General features: G+C 41.3%; 1 non-coding gene across 1 annotated transcript; it reads right to left on the minus strand.

The window, feature by feature from the left end:
• Nucleotides 1–7434: 7434 nt before the first annotated feature.
• Nucleotides 7435–7508, minus strand: Trnat-ugu. Its single transcript has one exon. It is a non-coding gene; the product is annotated as a tRNA-Thr (tRNA).
• Nucleotides 7509–18890: the final 11382 nt, after the last annotated feature.

An 18890-nucleotide genomic window follows, 5' to 3' on the forward strand; every position in this document is an offset into this window, starting at 1 on the left:
TTTGTACAAGCCTCTCTACTTTCATCGTTGGAAATTGTCGAGAAATCTGTTAGAAATCCAATCAGAGAACTCTTATACCGGTAAGCTTCTAGTCGTCGTTACACATCTGTATACAGCTTGTCTAGTACAGGCAAATAAGTTCCAATTTTTAACTTCTCTTTTCCTGCGTTTACAGCGTCTTCTGCAGATCCGTCGTCGCGATGCCTTTACCTTCCAGGCACATTCTCATTTTCATCACTGCATTGGATATCAGTCTGCCTTCATCTCGTAATCGTCAAATAATTCCCGCAGTGAAGGAAAAAATCTAAAAGTGCTTTTAAAAAATCGACTGCTGTTTGAAGTTCGGTAGTTGTGTTTTTTAGAGCTATACTGACACCATTGTTCCGATATAGTATGGCAGCCCAGAACACTGCCATTATGGCATTTTCTTTATTTACAAGTCCTGTAATAGACATCTGGCCTTGTGAAACAATTGTGACGTCTGAGTCTTCTCGTCAACAATGGACTGCACAGATTTCTGGAAACTGTTGTAAGCTTTACACAAAGGCTTACTCACACCACTTGCACACCACCTTGTGTTGGATACTCTTTTCAGAACTAGTGACGAGTGTTGCTACGTTCATCGCCTTTTTCATGATATTTGAGCACAATTTCCCAGCCATGAACTGACGCCGAAAACAAGTTGTACAGTGTCCGAACAAGTCCAAAGAATGATACTGCGCCATCGCAGCCCTCCGTAGCAAGTGCTCCAACCAAATTAAGTGAGTGTGTTGCACATGCAACGTAGTGTGCGAGGTGATTTATTTTCTTAATGCCGCCAGCAGACCATTGTAACAACCAGATATATAAGACTCATTATTCTAAGTTAGGCCTCTCAAATGGTTGAAATCAATGTTACATTGGTTTAAAAATTTGAAATTGTGGTGGCACTTATTCAGAAATACTTAGCTTCAATAATTTCATTAACAATGCATTTTAAAACATTATTTACCAATATATCAACAAGTTCCTCGCAATTAGTTTAAGACAAATATTATCGTTTTCCTTTCCCCACATTACCATATTAAGCTAAATGCCAACCAAGGAACGAGTCTTACTTCGCGATGAACTCTAATATTCCCAAACAGTTCCCATTATGCTGAGAACTAAGAAATCCCTGCTCAACACGAAAAGTTAACCCACGGTACGATAAACATTTAATCACAGATACCGCTGTTAGTAAAACTTTCATCCAATATTTTGTTCCTTTATTGAACGTAGTTTCCAATGAGGTGTTGATTCGGCTGCGAATACTTCGTCTGCTAATCAGTATGCCGGACGGTGTGGCCGAGCGGTTCTAGGCGCTTCAGTGACCGCTACGGTCGCAGGTTCAAATCCTGCCTCGGGCATGCATGTGTGTGATGTCCGTAGGTTAGTTAGGTTTAAGTAGTTGTAAGTTCTAGGGGACTGATGACCTCAGATGTTAAGTTCCATACTGCCCGGAGCCACTTTAACTTTTTTTTTTTTTTTTTTTGCTAATCACACTCTGTGCGTTGCATTATTCTCATACGATTGGCGTCAGTGCGACTCATTTTTCCAATCTGAAAATCCAGTTTGAAATTGTGATTGCCTTTGAGCTTCACCAAGGAGATCGCACAGGAAACAGTATACTTTCCCAGTAGATGCAGAATACATGAGCCACACACATTTGATGTCACCACTACTTGTACGTTTCCAAGAAGACATAATCTGAGGAAAAGTCTTTTGCTATCTTCGTATTGTCAGCTAGAAGCAGAAAAATCACACTCAAGATGCTGATATTCGTTAGTCACTAGTAGTCCAAAAATGCACCCGCTAAATAGCAGTTTCTTCATCCTCGTCAATCTGTTCAGCATAATCGCAGAAAATCTCTACTTGGCCCACCGACATCGTGTGGCTGGCAAACATGGTTTATTACTCTTCTTTTGTTGCTCTTGCAGCTTTTTGCATTTTTCGGAACCACTCTGTCATTTTTTTTATGGGTACCTCCGATATTTTATTTCCGAAAGGAAATGTAAACAACCGTGTGAGTAGAGAGCGACCTTAAATTTACAAATAACATTTGACAATTAAGCACTTCTTACTTTTAAATAAAATTAATTGAAACTGAATACTTACGTAACCTCTATATTTTATCCTTACATAATTTATTATTTTTCTGCCTTACTATTAGACGAGCGGAGAGCAAATGAAGAACATCGCGAGATGAAATAGTAACAATTTCTATAATATCTGCACAAGAAAAATTTCGGCACTTCACAATCGTCAAATTCTATAGTTTTAAATGAAATAAGTGTGTAAAATGAAATGTTTTAATCAGACTTACTTGGTACGTAAATCTAACTTCAGTTTATTACACTCGTCGTGTTGACAGTTTTCTCGAAGCATTTTCAGTCGCCAGAAAAATCCAAATTTGTAAATTTCGAAACGCAGACCATTGTTAAACTTTTTAAATTTAATTGACGGTCGAAAAACTTGCAAATCACAATTACAGAATAAAATGAAAATTAAACAATTGAAAGTGTTCCGAAACATTTGTTTATGGTAGAAGATACTTATCCTACGAATTGAGGACTCCCCTAAAGCTCTTTGTCATGCAAACCAGCACTGCCAAATTTATGAAAGTGACATGGCCATAGTATAAATTAGTATATGTACCACTAAGTGTGCATTCACAATGCAGAGTTTTTGGAGCGCGTTGCCTTAAAAAAGCTGCCCTTACTGTACTGTCGTTTGCTTTGTTGGAATTAAAATCGACGCGATAAAACATAATATTATTCTACAATAACTTGAAATGTGTGCCCAAATGTACTGAAATATGACGATTTGATATAAAAAACGAGGTAACAATATTGTTATCGAGGGTTTGTTACATACAAATCTTCAAATTTAATTTTCACTCGAACAAGCATTTTCAAAAATTTTTTTTCTCTGGGCGCGTGGCCTCTAGTCGATTCACGGCCTCTAGGCAGCTGTGTACGCTCCCTAATGGGTAATCGGCCCTGCCTCCATCAGACGCTGACTGGCGTATTCAGCAGTCACTCGCATCTTAAGAAACTGTCCACAGTCATTAAAAATACAATGAAATTTATAAAGATTATAAGCTAACCGAGTTCTCTCTCTTATAACTTTGCGTGAAACACTTCATGTTAACTATTTCTTACAATACAAAGTTTGTAAAGAATTTGAACACAGCTGACCAACAATCTGGTTCGTTTCCTTTGTTGCACCAATAACTCATTCAATCTGGGAATTAATGTTAGGACATTTAAAAGAAACGTTTTGTTCTATAGCGGCTATTTGACACATTCCTGATGAAATACATATCAGTGAACGAACGCACGACAAGCCCGACCCAATCAATTTTTGTCACGTCGATTTGTTAAAATGAACGTGGTAAATAATCTCTCTGAGGATAAACTGTGAAGCAGACACATATAACTTTCCTTTATTACAGCACATTTCGCTTTTCAGATGGGAGGCTATTCGCTACAAAGTTTTATTTTCTAAGGCTACTGTTCCCGCTGCAGATGAAGCATGCGCTCACCAAATCCTTCTGACGTTTATACCACATTGGATCTAAGATATTGGTGACTATAAGCAGCTTGTAGTACTTACAGTATCCTCCATTTTTATTTACACGTCAAGTTCCGTAGGACCAAAATGAGGAGCAAATCTCCAAGGTTGTGGAACGTGTCGGTACATGAAATTACAACATAAAATTAATAACAGATAAAAATAAAATCTTTATGAACCCGAAAAAACTCAAGCCATACGTTTAAGCAAACGCAATCAATAATATAACAATATTCAACTTAATTTTTCAAGGAACTCCTCGACAAAATAGGAGGAGTGACCCATGAGGAAACTCTTCAGTTTAGATTTGATAGCGTGTGGATTACCCCTAACATTGAATTAGAGCGGTAACTTATTGAAAACGAATGCAGCAGTATATTGCACACTTTTCTGCACAAGAGTTAAAGAAGTCCGATACAAATGCAGGTGTGATTTCTGCCTAGTATTAACTGAGTGAAAGCTGCTTATACTTGGGAATAAACTAATATTGGTAACAAGAAATGACAGTAAGGATTATATATATTGTGAGGCCAATGTCAAAATACCCAGACAGTCAACAGGGGTCGACAAGAGGTTCGTGAACTTAGACCATTTATTGCCAGAACCGCCCGTTTCTGTTCCAAAGTATCCTTTTAGAATGGGAAGAGTTACCCCAAAATATAATACCGTATGACATAAGCGAATGAAAATATCCAAAGTAGACTAATTTTCGTGCCGAACGATCACACAGTGCAGATATCGTTCGAATAGTAAAAATGGCAGCATTAAGTCTTTGAACAATATCCTGACAGTGGACTTTCCATGACAGTTTACTATCTATCTGAACACCTAGAAATTTGAACTGTTCAGATTCACTAATCATATGCCCATTCTGTGAAATTAAAACTCAGGTTCTGTTGAATTCCGTGCTAGAAACTGTAAAAACTGAGTCTTACTGTGATTTAGCGTTAGTTTATTTCTACAAACCATAAATATTTTCTACAAGCCATGAACTTAGGTCATGAACTGCACTATCTGAAACCGAGCTAGTGTTGCACACAACATCCTTTACTACCAAGCTAGTGACATTAGCAAACAGAAATATTTTAGAGTTATATGTAATACTAGAGGGCATATAAGTTATATAAGTAAGGAACGGGAGTGGCCCCAACACTGATCCCTGGGGCACCCTCCACTTGACTGTACCCCACTCAGACCCCACATCACAGCCATTCTCAACATTGTGAATAATGAACTTTTGCTCTCTGTTGCTACATAGTTTGTAATTATATGTGACATTTGTTTGAATATAAAAGCCTTTTAGTTTCAAAATTTGTGGATCATGGTCCGAAAGGCCATTCACCTTTTTACTAACAGAATGCCCATGTAGTAATGAAGAATGAATAAAAACATTGTCTATGGCTGTGCTACTTTTCCCCTGCACCCCAGTTGGAAAAGACACATTCTGCATCAGATCATATGAATTTAGGAGATCTAACAACATCCCTTTTCTTGCACCATCACATACAAAATTGATATTGAAGTCACCACACATAACTAATTTCTGGTACTTCCTACAAAGTGAATCAAGAACCCTCTCTAGCTTGAGCAGAAATGTTCTGAAGTTAGGGGACCTATAAACAACAACAATTATAAGTTTAGTTTCACTAAATTCAACTGCCCCTGCACGACTTTCAAATATGTGTTCAGTACAGTGCTCTCACACGTCTATGGACTCAAATGGAATACTGTTTTTTACGTACACAGCCATTCCCCAACCCCAGAAGGAACTCCTAGAAAAACAGCCAGCTAACCTGTATCTTGGTAAAGGAAGCCTCTGAATCGTCAAATTATTTAAGTGGTGCTCCGATGTACCAATAATTTCAGTCAACATCTATAAGCAGTTCACTAATTTTAATACCTCTTATATTTTGATGAAGTATGCTATTTCCTTCCTACCTGGAAACATGACGTCTTCTGAAGGTGAGCCTTTAGTTAGAGGGACTTCATTTAAGCAAGTATACCTGTCAACTGACTTCAATCTAAAATCACTAGGTCTAATTGTTTGCATGAATCAAATATAGCTGTTCACTTCATTGTTTATAGTAGTAGAAAGTACGTGAGAATTACAGGCTTATTGTCTGATAAAATACTCCTGAGACTTAAATCACATTTGGTATGGACCTGGCCGGTGAGAGGCGGCTCTCGTGTCTTAAAGATACAAACAATCGTACCGTAAGTTTAACAGCATTGGAGGAGTGTCTGTGGAGAGGCCAACACACATGTGGTTCCTGGAGAGGAGCAGCAACTTTTACAGTGGCTGTGTGGGCAACAATCTGGCTCACTGACTGATGTAGCTTTGAAGGGAAAGAAAGGCAATGTGGTTTCAGCACCACGAACGACTCAAAGCAGGGGAAAGCTACGGCATTACACTTTCAGAAGACATTCAACTCTACTTTGTAGGGTGGAGAGCTACATCAAACTAGACTTCGGACGTAACACCATAACAACAACAATTGGCCACGATATTCGAACGTCGTAGGTATTCGATATAAGTGCAGTAGCGTCAATTAAGCGCTGCGGCTCACATTTACGTATGAATTACTTGGTACTACGTTTTTTTCGTGGGTGCTATTACTTCTAAAACTATTGTTTAGTGCCGAAATGCTATAACTGAAGTGGACTAAAATATGTGAATCAGCAGTTGAGAGCACTTTGGATATCTACTGATCGTACGTAACGGTCACTAATGAAACAAGATATGCAATAGCTTATTTACCTTCATGAACGGAATCTACCTGTACGGGAAAGGAGTGCAGAGTACTTGATTGAGGTGCATAGCGAGGTATTTCTGCAGCGCGTTCGCGGTGGCGACGTAATCGCAACTCGCCAGGCGCAGCCCGTGCCGTTGTAATGGCCCGTGAGTTGATTACGAATGCAGCAGCCGCTATTAATCTTCTGAAATGGGCGGACACAGGGCGTTGTGGCGCAGTCATGGTCGCATTACAGACGTCCAATCACGCGTTCGTCTCGCTGTTTGACTGTAGGCAACGGGCGCAGATAAGCAGCGCCAGAATAGCTTCACAGTTTCTAAATTAGTCATACAGCTTTTCACAACGATTGTAATATGAAAAACTTGTAAGTGCTTAGAGGAAGGCAGCTTGAAAACACGCACACGCACACACACACACACACACACACACACACACACACACACACACACACACAAACACAACACACACACACATAACTGTAGAACACTGTCTTCTCATAATTACTCGGATTTTTCATAGTTCCGTACAATTTGACAATGAATTTCCGAGTACGCAGTGAACGCTATCATTTTTATGGACAGCTCTCTCGATAAATAATTATAGCTTTGACTTGTAAATAATAGATTTCAGCTATCAGTCGTCCATTTGAAATTTTTATTGGCAGATATAGATTTCAGCTAGAAACTAGCCCTTTCCAATGCACTATAAATTTTGATCAATGCATGTAATGCCTGTTGGTCGGACATCATCCACAGTTCATCCACAGAAGTATTCAATGAACACTTTGGTATTTTGCGAAACTGAAGTACTGAGCCAGATATTTCACATTCCGACTGCTGCTGCTGAGCACATTTCCGATGCACTCCGTCGCTAAATAAACACCAGTAGGTCCAGTCGACGTTTTCTGCACAGTTTCATTCTGGATCTTCTAACCAAGTATATATGTGAAGACAGTAACTTGTTCTCGAAAGGACAGTTACTGTTGATGACCGTGCAGCTTTTCCCTGGAATAAATGATGACTAACTGACAACCTCAGCTGCCGACAGGTGTTGTTGTTATACCTCCATGTGGACAGCTGAAAATGTGTGCCCCGACCGGGACTCGAACCCGGGATCTCCTGCTTACATGACAGACGCTCTATCCATCTGAGCCACCGAGGACACAGGTGAATAGCGCGACTGCAGGGACTATAAGGTACAATACACATGTAGAATTGTGGACAGTTGGGAATGCGAGTCTCACGGGAAGCGTGCAAGGGATAAGTCCCCGCAGTCGCGCTGTTCACCCTATGTCCTCGGTGGCTCAGATGGATAGAGCGTCTGCCATGTAAGCAGGAGATACCGGGTTCGAATCCCGGTCGGGGCACACATTTTCAGCTGTCCACATCGAAGTATAACAATAACACCTGTCGGCAGCTGAGGTTGTCAGTTAGTCATCATTTATTCAAACCAAGTGTCACAATAAATCTGAAAAATATTTAACATACGGCTTTAGTTAGTCATCACATTCTTGCAAAATAAAAATAGTCCATTGAGTGGGAGTTATATAAAACATATCTACATATCTTTTGATAGCTTCAGTGGTCCAAGGGCGGCAATTCATTTCATCAAAACTTTGCAATATGGGTACCTTGTTTCTGCTTTTTAAATGACCAAATACTATTGCTTGATGTTACTGATTTATTTCGCCATTTAATTTGACTACAGAGGTATTCCAAAGTACACTCTCTGTCACATACACTATGTGATCAAAAGTATCCCGACACCTGGCCGAAACTGACTTACAAGCTCGTGGCGCTCTCCATCGGAAACGCTGGAATTCAGTATGGAGTGCTGCACTGGGGAGAAGTATCGGTGTCTGTCGGTGAGGCTTGGCACAAAGTCGGCGTTCCAAAACATCCCAAAGGTGTTCTGCAGGATTCAGGTCAGGATTCTGTGCAGCCCAGTCCATTACAGGGATATTATTGTCGTCTAACCACTCCGTCAGCAGTGCTTTATGAACAGGTGCTCGATCGTGTTGAAAGATGCAATCGCCATCTCCGAATTGTTATTCAACAGTGAGAAACAAGAAATTTCTTAAAACATCAATGAAGGCCTGTGCTGTGATAATGGCACGAAAACAACAGGGGGTGCAAGTCCCTTCCATGAAAAACACGTCCACACAATAACACCATCGCCTCCGAATTTTGCCGGCCTCGGTGGCTGTGCGGTTCTAGGCGCTTCAGTCCGGAGCCGCGCTGCTGCTACGGTCGCAGGTTCGAATCCTGCCTCGGGCATGGGTGTGTGTGATGTCCTTAGGTTAGTTAGGTTTAAGTAGTTTTAAGTTCTAGGGGACTGATGACCACAGCAGTTGAGTCCCATAGTGCTCAGAGCCATTTGAACCTCCGAATTTTACTTTGGGCACTACACACTTTGGCAGGTGACGTTCACCGGGCACTCGCCATACCCACGCCCTGCCAGTGGATCGACACGGCACATGGTGTACCGTGATTCGTCACTCCACACAACGTTTTTCCACTGTTCAATCGTACAATGTTTGCGCTCCTTACACCAAGCGAGGCGTCGTTTGGCATTTAACAGCAAAATGTGTGGCTTATGAGCAGCCTCTCGACCATGAAATCAAAGTTTTGTCACCTCCCGCCTAACTGTCGTAGTACTTTCAGCGGATCTTGATGCAGTTTGGAATTCCTGTATGATGGTCTGGATAGATGTTTGTCTGCAAACATTAGGACCCTCTTCAACAGTCGGCGGGTTCTGTCTATCAACAGATGAGGTAGGCCTGTACACTTGCACTGTAGGTGTCCCTTTACGTTTCCTCTTCACTATCAAACCGGAAAAAGTGGACCTAGGGGTGTTTAGGGGTGTGGAAGTCTCGCGTACAGACGTATTACACAAGTAACACCCAATCACCGGACCACTTTCGAAGTCTGTGAGTTCCGCGGAACACCCCATTCTGCTCTCTCACGATGTCTAATAACTACTGAAGTCGATTATATGGAGTACCTGGAAGTAGGTTGCAGCACAATGCACCTAATTGCCGGCCGGTGTGTCCGAGCGGTTCTAGGCGCTACAGTCTGGAACCGCGCGACCGCTACGGTTGCAGGTTCGAATCCTGCCTCGGGCATGGATGTGTGTGATGTCCTTAGGTTAGTTAGGTTTAAGTAATTCTAAGTTCTAGGGGAATGATGACCTCAGAATTTAAGTCCCATAGTGCTCAGAGCCATTTGAACCTTTTTTTTTTTTTTTTTTTGCACCTAATATGAAAAACGTATATTTTGGGGGTGTCCGGATTGTTTTGATCACGTAGTGTAGTAATTCTCTGATTCACATAGCTCTTCAAATTAGATTCACAACTTTATCAGTTACAACAGACAATATACATGACTCGTAACTTCACAGAACAGACTCGAAGCAAGACTTAAACAAGCGGAGCCATAGCCGCAACAACAACTTAATGCAGACTGCCTCGCACGGCATCAACTACACCAAATACACCAAACTAGACCAAATACACCAAACATAATTGTCAAGGAATTTACAGCGATCTTTAGTGTAACAGTTTTGTACATTAGAAGAGTGTAGATTCGTGAATTATTGTGAAATATAATTTGTATTAACGCTAATAATTTTTTTCCGATTCTTTCAAACTTAAACATAAAAATATCTGGATGACTAGACTTCCGTCTGGAGAGTATAATTTTTTGTATAAAAACAAATCGAATGTTTTCATAACCATCCAGCTAGATAAAGAAATGGAAATATTGGAAACACACGATAAAAAACAACCGCCCCGGGAAAATCCAAGAATTCCGCAAATAGCGACCATCGGATGATTCATCAAAAGTGATACCGGCATCGATGGAATCAAACTGGAAAAGAGAATATCTCCCTTTGTTGTACCAATCTTCACTTCCGTTCTTTGGAATGAGTAGATGAACCGAATAACACAGTGAGGCATTGTTTGTTAACATGCGTATTATAAGCTGAAGTTCTTCTCGTCTACGTGTTTTACAGTGTTCCAATCATTGACATCGTAGCTTAAGTGTCGGTTCCGCACAAAGTTTTAATCTGCCAGGAAGCTATTTAAAAACTTATTTTGAACGTGTTATGGATGGTACTACTAATAAATGTGAGCCATGGCCTATAGTAGCTATATATATATATATATATATCAGTTCAATGCGCCAACATTACTCTGCCTTCTTGGGCCTGTGTGCCAGCGTGGTGCCACTGTACCGGTCGACTTCAGAGCCAGCTTCTTGTTGCATCAATAGCCTCTGTGTCACCCACCTTCTGCTTCCCATGGATTGGGCCAAACAGATGGAATTCGGAAGCTGCGATATCCCGACTGTAGGGTGAGCTCCTCTCTGGTTCGTAGACCCGTGTGGCAGAGGTCTCTTCCAAAGACTCCCCGTGCTTTTGTTCACAGCCAGGCCTTCATAGACATTCTGCACGCGCCCACGAATATCTGTGATGCTCTGGTTTTGTACCATAAGAAACTCAATGACAGCTCTCTGCTTGGAACGCAACTTCGTTGCAGACGCCATTTTGAAGGGTACGTATAGCGCCGCCAGCAATCGCCAGGTACTCAAGCAGGAATATTCCACGATGTCCCACAACAAATTCTGCAGGTCTTCAACCGAAACTGGCCGAGAAGAAAACGAGTTGCATTACTCATCGAATCCCCGATGATGTACAAGTACGATTACGTTAAGCGCCATGGGTATAAATCTGTTACACTCTCGATAGTATAACAGACAGCGTCAGATCATAGTGCTGCAGCACAAATAGATGGTAGCATATTATATTCATCAAGCTCCATGATAAAAGAGAAAGGGAAAGTTCTTAGCTCTTCGTGAGTTAATCGTGACAGTTTAGGGCTACAGATGAAGACACATTAAAAGGCTTGCTAATGTTCAGTGGTGACCAGTCCTTGTTCTTGTACCGAGGAGATGCGTCATTTAAGGCCCCACAGTTACAGGGTCCAAAACAACTGATAGAGCATGTATTGCATGAGGGCTTGCTTACAGGAACTTATTTTGTCACGTTACTAGACCAGGGCGTGGCAATTCCGCTTACTACGCCACTGAAAATACGTTCAGTGTCGGTCGTTTACCAGTACTCTGATCTTGGTGCATACCTTCGCGTAACACAAAATTTCAGAGCTCGGCTTCTGGCTGGACCGAATGCATCAGCTGAGTCCCACCTCGTAAATATTGACATTGTTCCTCTGCATTTTCTTCGCCTGTTTCACAATCTTTTCATCTATATGCAGTATCAAAATTTTCCCTAAAATTTAATACTTACAACAAAATAATACTACCTAATTATAAAAAAAGTACTTGGAATAGTGATGATAAATATCATTTCAATTATGTGATGAACTTCAGTACACTACAATACAGAAACAAATGAAAGACAAATCTCAACAGAACATGCGTGTTTGTTGTCTGTTGATGGTAATGACGTATTTAAGAGTACTGAACAAATATAGCTACATGCGTTTTGCCCATGAGTTTGTGATAAAACACAATGTTGTATTTCTAAGGTCATATGAGTTTAAACAACAGACTGTACCGGAAATGTAACTGTTGGCTCCCTATTCATATAATGTAATTCTTGAAATAATATGCGGTTTGATAGCGTTCTGACGTAGTAATTCTTCCATTTTTAATGAGTCTGTAACGGTGGTCCTCTGAAAGAGTAAGGGAAGAACTGTTACAGGTAATATGCCTTATTTGATGGATATGAACTGCACGTACAAAATCAGAGCTGCTGCAGTCACGTTTCGTTAATCACCCAGAAACTGTTTCCCTACTTTTTTGAAGGAAAACAGACTTACATAAAACTTTATTAGCAAAAGGTACAGGAACGTTGAACTATTTTTCGACATAATCCTCACTTGCCATTTCGTGGGATCATCATTCGTATTCCTGTGCCATTAAAGTCTGCTGCCTGGAACTGGAACCATGATGTAGGCGTTATCTTCAGCTTATCGTTATTAAAATCCATTTCGGCAGACAGGGTGCAAGGTGGTTATAATTTCGCACCTTACAAGCACTCATCTACACACTTTGCCGTGATCTACAACCACAATTGGTAAAATTTGACACGTTATACATCGTGTATACGAATATTTAAAGAGAATGACATTGTCACGTACACCTTGTAAATAATTGTTAACGCTTTTGCATGAAAGGTGACGGAGTGTCGCTAGTGGAGATGAAACGGCAGGCGGAACTGGATTCGTGGACGGAAGGCCCGCACAGTCTTGGCCTTGCTTAAACACAGGAAGTAGCAAGACAGACGTTGGGGCACCTGAGCTCTGGAGAACAACAGAGTCACGGCCGGCCCGTATTGCAGCGGAACCGGAAGGATAACCGGGAACTCTGCAAATCTTGGACGCAGCTGAGAGGAACGAGGAAGCGTCATCTCGGAAATCACGCAGACTTGGTTATTTCCTAGGATTTTTACTCAGAAGCGTACCACTGTATGAGTATAGGTATTTCCTCGGAAACTTTCCGCGCTGGACGACAAAAGACTAAAATATGGTTGGTCAGCGTTCGGAAGAATCTGTAGAGAGGGAGAATAATCCGTGGTTTTGAGAAAATAATTCGTTTTCTGAGTTACGAGGGAGGGGGAGCCGAGTCCTGCTGGGAAGCTAGCAGTGGAGAGGAAGAGGTCTTCCGTTTTTGAGCGCCCTTGTGTGACTTTCGCTCATTATCAGCTTTGTTGGTACAGGCGGACTCAGTAGAGTTTATAGTACGAACGGTAGGCACTGTACTGTTGCGAACTTATACGATTCTGGACTGCGCCTCCAGGTTGGAAGTCGTCGTTGAGTTCGCAGCGTTCAGTGATTGAGAACACTTCTTCTGCCTATTCTTACGCTGGGACGTTATATGTTATTTGAACTCTGTCCTTGTGGCTAGGAGTTCGCATTTCTCGTCTGTAGAAATCAGAGAGGAGAAGACAGTATCAGAGTATATTAGTCAGAGGACCGCCTCCTGCCGTCCTAGTGTTTGAAAGAGTTTTTCTTTTTTCTTTTTTGTGGCTGGAGTTCTTCCATCGTTGCAGACGTCTACGAGAACCATCACACCGACGAATCGGACACAGTACATGCGATGATATCGCTAATTGCTTCGGCTTATTAGGGCTATAAAGTTAAACAGCTGTGATCCCGCTAGTTTATTTCCACTGAGGTTCCACAGCATCGTACATCATCTTTGAAAGTAATGTCTTCTAGTGTTTGGTACGTAGATGATGTCAGTCATTTCGCGTTATTTATGTTAGATCGCGTGGCCATAAAAAGGGGCAGAGTTGGGCAATTGATCGGCAATTTTTTTAGTCAGGAAATATAGACAGTTGTAACATAAAGGATTGTTTTTTAATCTACAATAAATGTATAATTAGAAACAACGTTTATCATTTCGTAGTATTAGTTGCCTTAATAATTCATTTATGTTGAGGTTGTAATTTATATGTTAAAGAGCATTAAGTGATCCTAAGATCTGTTTCAGGGGGTAGTCAGACAGGGCCAAATCATCATTAGCGTTCAATACTTTCCGTTGCGCACATGCATTTTACATCCGCCTGGAGCAGCATCTTGGAAGGGAATTTGTTGATGTGCAAGGAAAGATGGAAATCTCCAGCAGCAGATGAGGACTGTAAGGTGGACGATCGAAAGGCACCCAGTAGGACTCCTTCAGAACACCTGTTGTGCGCTAAGCCATATGTGAGCGACCACGGCCGTAAGCGCTAAATGGGCCGTCGAAATTCCCCCAGGGCATTACAAAACGGTCAGTGCACACTGTTCCGCCTCCTGGCAGGAAGCCGAAGACCAGAACGTCCTCGCTAATTATTCCGTAACACCGTACACATAACTTTCCGCGACAAAATCTGTATGAACTTCGTGTTGACAGGAGACTCAATTGACGTCAGCGCATCGACTGCTATTTGGTTTCCGGTGAAAAGCGAGAAAACCATGTTCATTGTGTGCCGTCCCAGCGACAAAAAAATGTTCAAATGGCCCTGAGCACTAAGGGACTCAACATCCGAGGTCATCAGTGCCCTAGACTTAAAACTACTTAAACCTAACTGTCCTATGGACATCACACACACCCATGCCCGAGGCAGGATTCGAACCTCCGATCGTAGCAGCAGCGCGATTCCGGACTGAAGCGCCTAGAACCGATCGGCCATCGTTCCAGCGACAATAGTATCGTAAAAACATTTAAAACAAAACAAAATCTTGGAACGAGAAATGTATATCACGACGAAATAGATGTACACGAACCTTATGTGTTTTATCGGCCGCAAGGCGGCATAAAATATCCATCTTTTATAGTAAATATTAAATTTAATCGTAGTATCAAGGAGTAAACTATTTGTGTAATAACTTCTACGATATTAATAAGTGAGAAAAACGCTCCTAGATTGTTCTTCTCTTTCTCTTTCTTCGCTTGTTTCTGGGGTTAAGAAGCCGACATCTTGCAGCACAAAAGTAATGTAACATTTATGCTGTTAATCTTATTAATATAGTACGTTTAAGTTTATATGTGGGTCATTTCGATGTACAGTGAGCCCTCTGTCATGTTCCTTACATTGGTTTAATTTTTCGTAAGACGTCTACAGCTCCCCAATTTTAGCGGCCGCTGCTGTAACGGACACCGTTATGCGTCGATCTAAACAACGAAATCATAGCGGAAGCGCAGAGACCGCCTGCTTTAACATTTAACAAGCATTTTTTCACAGCGATGAGCCACATGGGGGGAGGGGGGGGGGCGACATTAGTTTTAAGATTTTGCTTTTCAGCTTACGCCGAGACCCACGATTCGACTACCATAGCCCGAATATGATGGTAAGAGGAGTATTCTTCTATTGTTGTGTGGATCCACAATAACTTCAATGTTTGAGTCCATGCTCTTTAAAGTACGAATACGCCGAGTTTAATTATGATACTGTTATATTTTCATTCTCACGTAATATTCTTGGAAGTTAAAATTAGTTAAAATTTTTTTCATATTTGGGCATACAATTACATTCACACGTGTTTTTGGACACCAAATAAATAAGTATGCTCCCCTCTCGAAGAACAGTCACTTCAATTACCCGTGACGTTCCTGTCGAGAAATCTTCGCCGTCATCATGGTACCGCTGCCGAAATACCAATGCCGTTCCTAAGAGAGTCATTTTGGGTAGGGTGTCAGATACTTAGTGACAATTTCATTATACACGGATCGTGATGTCTTTGGAAAATGGTAGGTGAGATCCATAGCAATGGAGCGACGGATCTGCTTAAAGTGCTGTCGTCATTCGTGGGGTGTGGTAGCCCTCACTTCAGTATGGACACTTCCACGACCTTCGGGAATTTTTATACTGCAACGGTTCATCATTTGTTTGCTAATGTCCTTCGACCCGTACACCAGGTACAGTTGACAGTCAACTCTGATTGGTGCTGTTTATTACATGAAGAATATCAGAGATCGAACCTCGCAGTCGGCAGAAGAAAGAATAAGAGCTGTTATTTTCAGTCATTGTTGCAGGACTACTAGGAATAGGCAATTAATTGCAATTATTCGATTAATCATAATTGTTATGGTTGCAGATTACGGATGTAAGATATTTCTTTCACGTCCATTATCCATTGTCCTTAATATTATTGTTTCAATTTTTCCTTTTTTTAAGGCGGCTGGATGTTGATTTCTGTCTGTAGCTTGATTACGGAAATAAACCAGGCCGTCCCCCAGCACTCACGGTATATCGTCGACAGCACGAGAAACATTTCGTATCGGCTATGTACAGTCATGCACAAAAGTATCCGAACGACCTGAATTGCATTTCGCCTGATTCGCATGCAACCCACATAACACAGCTGTCTAGCAGGTCCTCTAAACGCTCCTTGGTACAGTCGTTTGACTATTGAAAATGGTCCCAACAAGTCACCAGTAGAAAACACTGCTCTGTATCGCAATAACTCTGGATGTTAAGTAATACCACGATACTACAAATATCAGGGAACACCTTATCACAGATAAGACTGTAATTAAGGTTTGTAAGCTCACACTTATTACAATAAATGACATACCTGAAATGTTACCACTCTCATTATTACATCAGATAGGCAATGCACGTAGTACGTTCGTCGTATTCATGATTTACTCTTCAAAGTAATATACCGTACTAATTATTTAACACAAAATGACATTAAAAATTTAAGTTATTCATGAGCAGCTTGTTGAGAATATGTATGAACTTCAAATGACACGACGAACCGTCTCGTTCTGCATATGGATTCAAACCCAGGTCATGCAGACTAAGCAAATATTTCGTGACTGACTGAAACTAACCGTCATACCCGATTGGGCATACAGAGAGTGATATACCTCGATTTTATACAGTATCAGTCTGCAAATACCAACTTTAAATTACATAACGCAAACATTTTCAACCGACGCGAATTCCTACCCAGCATCTATTGTCCCTGCTAACGAACTACGAGGAATGTTAAATAATACTTCTTAACAAGTATCTTACTTGAAATGCCTTGATTCGAACCCAGAACGTAATCGGATTGATACTGAAGTACAATCAACTGTAACATTTCGGATTTTCTCGGCAGTAAAATAATGGTTCAAATGGCTCTGAGCACTATGGGACACAACTGCTGTGGTCATAAGTCCCCTAGAACTTAGAACTACTTAAACCTAACTAACCTAAGGACATCACACACATCCATGCCTGAGGCAGGTTTCGAACCCGCGACCGCAGCGGTCGTGCGGTTCCAGACTGTAGCGCCTTTAACCGCTCGGCCACTCCGGCCGGCTCTCGGCAGTAGCTAGATGTTTTAACCGAAATGACGAGACGAAACATTAATTTTTTCCTTCCCAGGACTCCAACCCGGCACCTACCGCTGTTATATTCTAGAGAAAACGAACGTTAAATATGGGTTTGTTGCACTAGCAGCGACATGTGAGCATGTTTGAACTAGAAATAATATGACGAAGAGTTCAGTGCTGGCCGGGAATAGAGTCCCACACATATCGTTGTTGACTACACACAAAGAGACGTCGGCTACCGAATTTTTCTCCACCAGCAGCTCGGAGAATAACATCTGGAACTTACAGTGATCTCGCAAATAATTCTGTGTCTCACTGGGAGTCAAAAACGTCAGATATTGTTAGGGTTCACAACGAATGAAAACACATTAAAAATCAAAATTATTATCCACCAGCAGACAGGTGTTCTCATGCTGGAGCTTTATAATACGTAATGAAATCTTTAGTGCCGGGCCAGAATTCGAAGCCACTCACGCGCAGTATGTGGAGATTTTGAGTAATCTGCAGTTCTGAACAAACAAAAAATTGTAGCCGAGCAGTATTATCACGAAGGGGTCAAATTCCGCGTTAAGGGCGATCTGAGTTGCATTCCCTGTTCAGATCCAATTTTATCGACATACAGAAGGTCAGATAAAAGATGGAATAAGTGTCCTGTGAGCCTACATAGCATTTGTTTCGTCACTAGAAACTAATAACAAGTATAAGAAAGGTTACCGGTGATAGAGTTTCTACATTTCGCCACTCCAGACATAATTGTGGTTGAACCGAACATCTACATGGTAGAAAAGGAATATCATTTATAGTATGAATTTCAGACCACAATGCTATTATATCTTCTTCATTCGGTGTAGCCAGAAGAAAATAAAATCTGTCCCACACACACACACACACACACACACACACACACGCGTAGACACCCACATTCTATTTTTATTTTTATTTATTTGTTGTGCTCCACTAGCGGCGAGGCACGAAAACGTCTGTGAATGAGTTTCTTAGTTTTGAGTACACTTACGAAAGATATATAAAAACAACTATGAGAGTTACTGACTTATTATGCTTATTTTGCAGTCAGTTCTGAGGATTATTAGTAACTACGCTCCAGTCCCTAAACCTAGTTACAGAAATGTGAATCAGACGCACTACGCATTCCAGGCCGCAGCAGCCGCGGCTAGGAGACACCAGTTATGGTCACTTCCCAGCATCCAGTAGGATCACATCGGTTCGTCTTCTTCCTGCTGGTAGTGTAACTGAGATTTGGCAACAAGGCAACCTATGTTTGGCAACTCTGTGATCGACGTGTTACTTCCTGGTGTGCACGGAATTAAGCCTCAGAGTTCACTTGATTTTACCTGTCATTTCCATTGAATAATCTGAATTATTATCGCTTGAGGTGTAACAAAAGATTGTAAATTTAAAGTTTTCAGCCCAGGAAAGTCGTTGCACGTGGAAATCGCAACCAATCTCGTCCTTTAAATAATGGTTTACGAGTTAAAGCCACTATTAGTCTAGTAAGAGGAGCGTTAGACACATCAGTCTTCGCCAGCTCTGTGGTAAAGTGTTTATAACACTCCACTCTGCTACTGCTCTACCCTAACCTCAAAACTGGAGGCAGTTTGCAAAACAGAATTATTTTGTTATAGCAGTTATGGTATAAAGCAACAGAGCAGTGTTACCCTCTGAGAGGAATTTTGTTATGTTGACCGTG

Source organism: Schistocerca piceifrons, chromosome 1, assembly GCF_021461385.2.
Source record: "Schistocerca piceifrons isolate TAMUIC-IGC-003096 chromosome 1, iqSchPice1.1, whole genome shotgun sequence".
Taxonomy (NCBI): Eukaryota; Metazoa; Arthropoda; class Insecta; order Orthoptera; family Acrididae; genus Schistocerca; species Schistocerca piceifrons.